Below are 7,521 nucleotides of genomic sequence, written 5' to 3'. Positions count from 1 at the left end.
TCAACGAGTAGTAACTTATCATTGTACATTTGTTCTAATCATGTTCAATCTTAACGAAGTGAAACCAGCAACAAAAATAACTAGTCATTGCAATTTCCCCCCGAAATAACAAAATTGTCATTAAGATTGTTTATTGAATATTATTGTTTTAATTATGTTCATCGTCATCGATACATACAGTGTAAAACAATGTTTACTGTACTACATGTAACTATAATACGCAACACTGTACACTTCATCATTATAATACAATGCCCAATGTCATAACTGTTGAAGGTGTAAATCCATAGTTGACGTGGCAGTTTTTACATATTAATGCATTAGATGCACACATGTTTCAACATGTCATATCTTTGGATATTTACTTGACGGTAATACACGGGAACACTCATCACGGCAAAACATGTACAGAATTATTTATCGATTTGACATAAGAATAACAAACGAATCTGAAGAAATATGATTCAGTTTCTATACCTTGACGTTTTTTAATTCTTCTTTTATGTCTTTTTTGGTGAAATCGATCCTATTCCTCTGATGAGATCGCGATGGCACGTGACGCAGAAAACTGACATTTGATTTTTAACCACGAACTGTTTTTAAAGATAATGTCTGTGTTGATGCGTATATCATATTCTTGATTTCCCATTGTATATCATCCTGTATCTCATAAACGCTAATTGTCTGTGTTAATGTTATGTTCCTCAATAAATTTATAAACCAAGATCGTATTACACGGTGGTCGGTATTTGGATAAGTATATTTATCACTCTTTTCTCTTCGTTTTCTCGAGATGACGTTTCATAAACCATATGTGTATTGGCCGATTATTAAATGTTGTGTTATGACGATAAACATCATAAAAACGTCTATTTGTATGGTCTTTCATTAAATAATTGGGTGATGAGTATGTAGAAATTCCAATCAAATCGCTGATTAGTATACGTGGAATGGCGAAAACAAGGTTCATCAGGCCCACTGAAAGAGAATATAGTCACCCTAAATGTCAACATCCTGCTACATATGGAGTTGGAATATTTTGAACTTGTACATTAGCTATTAAATTGTTCCATCACGAAGTTAACGTAGTCAATAATAAAACATTGAGGCTGATATTTTCATGAAAAAAGTTCGCCGTACTTAAAACATGTCAGTCTCCTTTGCGACCCAACTGAATGCTTTGAAACGGCATATTATCTAAAGAACATTTATATATATACATGTATATAGTTCATGCGGAGCTGAGCTTCTCTTTTACTTGCTGTAGAGAGGCATACCAGCTCCAAAACAAGATAGAGGTTTCCATGCGTAACCATAAACCATATTTTAGGAGATTTTAATTTATGATACAACTATGTTACTTCCGACATTTTATTATATTTTTTTGCATTCCCATAGCCATAATCAGTTTTGTTTAAGGCCGGCATGTCTTTCCATAACAAGTAAAGGAGACATATAAATGAACTTCAGATAATGTCATGTCGTAAAATTCAGTTGGGTCTCAAAAGAGATAGACATGCTTTGAGTCCTGTGAGCTTTTTTTTTAAGAAAACACCAGCTTTTATGCCTTATTGTTGACTATGTTAACCTCGCTATGGATCATTATGATAACTTATGTACAAGTTCAATATTTTGTAATTACATATAAATTCCAATTTTTGTTTGGGTCTTTAAATATGACTTTTCCTGTGGTTGGAAGTTAAAGTGACTATGGCCTCTTTCCGGGGGCTCGTTGAACTTTAAGGAATTTAAGGTCATCAAATGTATCTGGGTGCTAAAGGTAAAGAGAAGAAAAGTAAGGCTTTATTTTGTCAACACAATAACAATGGTGAATAGTAAACGCTCATTAACATACTTAAGGGAAATTTATCATCTGACGCAACGTTCAACCTGTTTGTACAAAGTAAACATTCCCTATGGTTCATTTTGTAAACTGTATCTATTAATTTATTGGGGTTTTTTGTATTCATAATGATAAAAATAATAATAATTCGAGGTTCTGATGTACCCTTTTAGCAAAACTAAGTTCGAAGGTCGTCCCAAAGCGGCTCACAAATTATTATCCGTGGTTATAGGGCCTCTGCAACCAGCCAATATCTTTCTGAACTCCATGGTGAGCATACATGTACAGTCGGTGATGTTATTTCGGCGCTCATAGCTAGCATTCAACAATTTCTAACACTGCCCATCCACGTACTCATTTAAAGCTGAGTAGATTTGAACAAGCGGAGAAAATGATTTTGTTCAAAGATACAACACAGTGCCGAGACGTGACTCGAACCCGCAACCCTTCGGTCACTAGCCAGGCGTCCGAATAAGGAAGTCAGAGTTAAAACAAAAAGGCGTTAACAACTATGAAGGCATCAACACAAAAGGGAAGACACCGTAGATCCTCCGATTAAACGGAGGTTAATATGATTGCAGCAGATACTGTTCCTAAGAACAGGCTCTGGAACAGAAAATTAAACGGTGATGTGTAACGTATTTAAACAGAGGCTGGAATGTTACTACTGAGGCATTCATATTCGTAACAGGCTATGAAGCTTGAAGCTGATTTTTTTACTTTATTTTATAAAAATTCTGAAGTTCCTTAGGTTCTATCAACTTAGTCCGGAGGGACACGCACAGAGGGGAGAGAGGGAAACCAGATCGAGTACTGGGGGAAATCCTAGTTGTCGGGCAGGTAACCCAATACCTTTTCACGTCTGATTGGATAAACGAACCCTGGCCGTCATTATTTACTGACAAAACAAAACAAAACAAAATTCAAAAACAAACATAGGTAAAACATCAAAGTGAAAACAATACTGCACTTCGAACTCAAAACCGATGACAAAATAGTAAAATATGAACAAAGGAAAGATGTACACTTTACACACAAGGTCTTTAAAAACTACACGAAGAATAAGAGCAGGTTTTCCAGAAAGGTACGCGTCTTCTGCATCAACGACGACACCGGCGATGTAAATCTAGATCAAATCCGCTTACTGTCATGCCCCGAAAGTGAAAACTATGAATGCCAACCGGACAAAGGCAAATTCAATGAAGCGCGCTAGCAATTCATGTTGGAATTGCCTTCGTCAAGATGGAATTCATTTTTCCTATGAATGCCAACTGAAAACAGTTCAATTTACCATTTTTGGAATCTGACAACTGAAAACAGTTCAATTTACCATTTTTGGAATCTGTTCATTTCATAGAAAATTCAATAACATTTACTATGAATCAACATTTAGTTAAAATAATGCTTGTATCGTGTATGCTTGTTCAATGAATAGAACAGCCATCTCCCATGGAGGGTCAGTGTTCCAGCGTAAAAATGATGACGTCAACAATCGGTCCATGGCATTCATAGCCTATATGAATGCCAACTGAATTTGGTTGGGTTATATAGTGGCAATGCCATACGATGGTAAATATATGCCAATGAAATCGTTTATATTCTGGGAAATACGTGAATATTCGTATGTGATGGAAGCAGAGATATAACTATCAAGAAAGTTCAATAACTATCCTGTTATTTAAATAATAATAATGATAATATACAACCTTTGATGTCACGCCCTGTCTATCTAGAATAAGCCACTTATTTTGAAGATGCAATGCTAGACTGCTTCAAGCACTGCCGAGCGTAAGAAAAGCAAGAATTGATTGGACATTATTTCCATTGACGAACAGATCGAGTGAGGCGTAGAATAGTTTTCTGTGTTTCCAAGTTATATTTCATATCATATAGTATTTATAATTTATGTCTGTAATAAATATTGATAAAAATGTGGATTTTTGGTTAAAATGTATGTGTCAGGCCCTTAAAATGGTAATTTTTCGAAGTTTTCAATGTTTTCTGCAAATTCAGCTGATATTGCTGCACTGTCAATAATGCACTTTGTAACTTTGTAACCGATGAGTCGAAAGTGTTCAGGTAATAAAGAACTTGAGTTTGAACTTGACATGTACATGTAGTTTAGGCGAACATTTTGGCAATTTAATATTAATATATTTGACATAAACATGAATTATGATTTAAACGGGTCTTTTTATTGAACAATGGCAGCACCCTTACAAATAATGCTTTATGTATATAAAAACAATGTTAATGAAAAGTATGTACGCGCTAAGCTTTTATGCTGAGGTTGGTTATTAGTCACCTGATGAAGTGATGCTAAGAAGGGTACTTCATTGTCTTTAAAAGCTTTGAAATGTATATTTGTTAATTGGTATAAATAACTCCTGGTGACCATGTGTACTTGAAACAACATGTGAAAATACAGGTAAATCTATTATGAAATAGACTCTACCTTTGAAATAACACTTTAACTATATACCGAATTCCAATAGTTGTTATGACACCTCCCAATTGACCAGGTGATCATCGCACCGTGACATTAGAACAGAAGATTAGGTAGAGTCAGTCTGGTGAGCCTTGACCACTACTAATATATAAACAATGGAGGATTAATTCCCTATTGTTTAGAGTATACGTAGTGGACTCCTTGTTTTGGCAATACTCTTAGGCATATATAGATATTCAAACTCCTGGCAAGGGGTGGGGGTGGGGGGGGGCATAGAAAATCATAGTTCAAGGGATGGTTGTTATTAGAAGGAAATCCCATATGAAATAGAGGAAAATCTTCAAAAACTTTGGTCCAGATTATTTTTGAAAAAGGGTGTTGCCCGGGCAACTAGAGCAACACCCCTGGGTTCGTCACTGCCAGGCTAGTATTCCATTAGACTAAAAACATGTTAACGCAAATTCACAAGATTAAAAGCACTAGGTTGGTACACCCAATGTTGACAAATAGTGAAAAGATAATTAAAACATAATATTAATTTATTTGCCGTTTGGATGACCAGAAGGCCATTTCTCACGCTTTTAAATCCAGTCAACTTGATTATCGCCTCAATTTATCCTCCAATATCCGTCTAGGCACCTGATACACCCGTTAGCCCACGGATCGTATTCCGTAGTTTTCCGATAAATGATGACGTCATTGCCTGTACGACATAACTGATTTGACAGGTCTGTCACTGTACCATTGTATTCAGTTTTCATTGTTAACACCGAGCCATGGTTTTGCCAAACAATTGATGTTATTGATTTCTTTTTCATGAGATTCATAAACAAACTGTCTGATACCTATCTGTGTTTGGCGATTGTGGCCATGGCTTTTTCACTTCCCACAATTTAGGCTGTCTTGGCCACCTCAAATAGATAAATATGACAAAATCTGTCACCTCGAATAGATAAATATGACAAAATATATCGCCTCAAATAGATATATATGACAAAATCTGGTCATTTGTAAAAAAGAATAAGCTAGATCCGAAAATAAACACTTATCAACGTACATTGCATCGCACAAACTCGTCAAAAAGCGCGAGCCTATGAAGCCATCAGTCTCAAATCGTAGTTATACAATATACAACCAAATGAAACTATTAGCTTAGCCTTTTGGTATTTTTCAAAATGTATGCATGTTTTCTTTATTATGTACAGTGTTATTTTCTATAAAACCTAATGATGTGTATTTCTGATGGAATATTGTGTTTTGTTTCAGGCCGTTCTCAACTCCCTATTGGTCGTGGTTGGATTAGTAGTATTGGTGAAATCAACAACGCTTGTTCAAATACCACTTACGCAGGTCCAATTACAGCGTTACATTATGGAATATATAAAATATTACCATATGCTGCAAGCTAGGGATATGCTCTCAAACACCGACGTAGATCGTCTAAGTAAGTGTCGTGTCTATATCAAACTTTACCNATCAAACGGTGATCATTATTGAATCAAAATAAGGGCTTTTACTTATCCGCTTGCTCGTTGTAATATACTTAATATTATTAAATGTTTGCAATGTGGCCTAAACTGTATCGTAGATACAATAAAACACAGTGTACTAGATCAACACTGTGGAATAAAAGGGCTTTTTTGTTTCTCCTAGGTATCTTTATCCGACTCATACAGCCCTATATGTCTGCTTCCTCAAAAAGACGTGCTTGAAAACGATCCAAAATGTGAGTATAGTTTAATACATATTACTTTTTTACGTTCTTTATGTAATAATCTTTTTTATCATCGTGGTGACCCGTGTTTGTATATGATGTTCCTTCAAACTATATATTTCACTGGGGAAATAAACTGGGGGTTTTGTTTTTGTTTTTGTTTTACTTATTCTCAGCAACAAACCAATTAGTTTACTGATTAATAGTTAGTTGCCTTGGCAAGATATTCATCTTTCTGCTTTATATTATACACGTAATATTCGTGGATATCAACATTGGTAAAATGTAAGATCGGCATCAAATTTTTAACTTGATGGTACANACTTATCCGCTTGCTCGTGCGGAGAGGATAACTATCCGTAGTTAGTCGATCCCGTGGAGATATCACTACGCCTGTGTTATGGTCTCATACCAATGAATTGGCCTTGGTAATGTCATATATTGGCAATGCAGAGCAAATATATAGTTAGCAATATATCGTACACATGACATCTACATATGATATCTTTTGTTGATAATATGTTAGGAGGAAACCAAATCTGAGAGTTTTTATAACAGTTATTTCCTGTGTTTTTACCAACGATAGATTTATCTAAAAAGCTTAAGGGAAAAGCTTCTCATATTAAATTGAAACCACTATTCGAATATTAAATTCAATGCAACTAAGGTCAGTACTGGAATTTATTGGGAATAATAAAGTTTGACTATAAAATAAGAATAGATGAAATGGGGTTAAACTTCTAAATGTCATTCAATCGATTATAATGGCATATCCAACAGAATAGGCATCTCAAGTAATGATGGCTTGTCGTAATATACTTAATATTATTAAATGTATGCAATGTGGCCTAAAATGTATCGTAGATACAATAAAACACAGTGTACTAGATCAACACTGTGGAATAAAAGGGCTTTTTTTAATTTCTCCTAGGTATCTTTATCCGACTCATACAGCCCTATATGTCTGCTTCCTCAAAAAGACGTGCTTGAAAACTGATCCAAGATGTGAGTATAGTTTAATACATATTACTTTTTACGTTCTTTATGTTATAATCTTTTTTATCATCGTGGTGACTTGTGTTTGTATATGATGTTCCTTCAAACTATATATTTCACTGGGGAAATAAACTGGGGGTTTTGTTTTTGTTTTTGTTTTACTTATTCTCAGCAACAAACCAATTAGTTTACTGATTAATAGTTAGTTGCCTTGGCAAGATATTCATCTTTCTGCTTTATATTATACACGTAATATTCGTGGATATCAACATTGGTAAAATGTAAGATCGGCATCAAATTTTTAACTTGATGGTACACATTGTCTACGTTTTAAACCCGATACCACCAAACGTTTGTATAGTACAAATAGTAACTAGCCATTGTACATTTGTTCTAAGCATGTTTAATCTCAACGAATATTAACTAGTGTTCTAAGCATGTTTAATCTCAACGATTAGTAACTAGTCATTGTACATTTGTTCTAAGCATGTTTAATCTCAACGAATAGTAACTAATCAT

This window comes from Mizuhopecten yessoensis, unplaced genomic scaffold (genome assembly GCF_002113885.1).
Source record: "Mizuhopecten yessoensis strain PY_sf001 unplaced genomic scaffold, ASM211388v2 scaffold11073, whole genome shotgun sequence".
Taxonomy (NCBI): Eukaryota; Metazoa; Mollusca; class Bivalvia; order Pectinida; family Pectinidae; genus Mizuhopecten; species Mizuhopecten yessoensis.
This window is presented reverse-complemented; position numbering follows the sequence as displayed.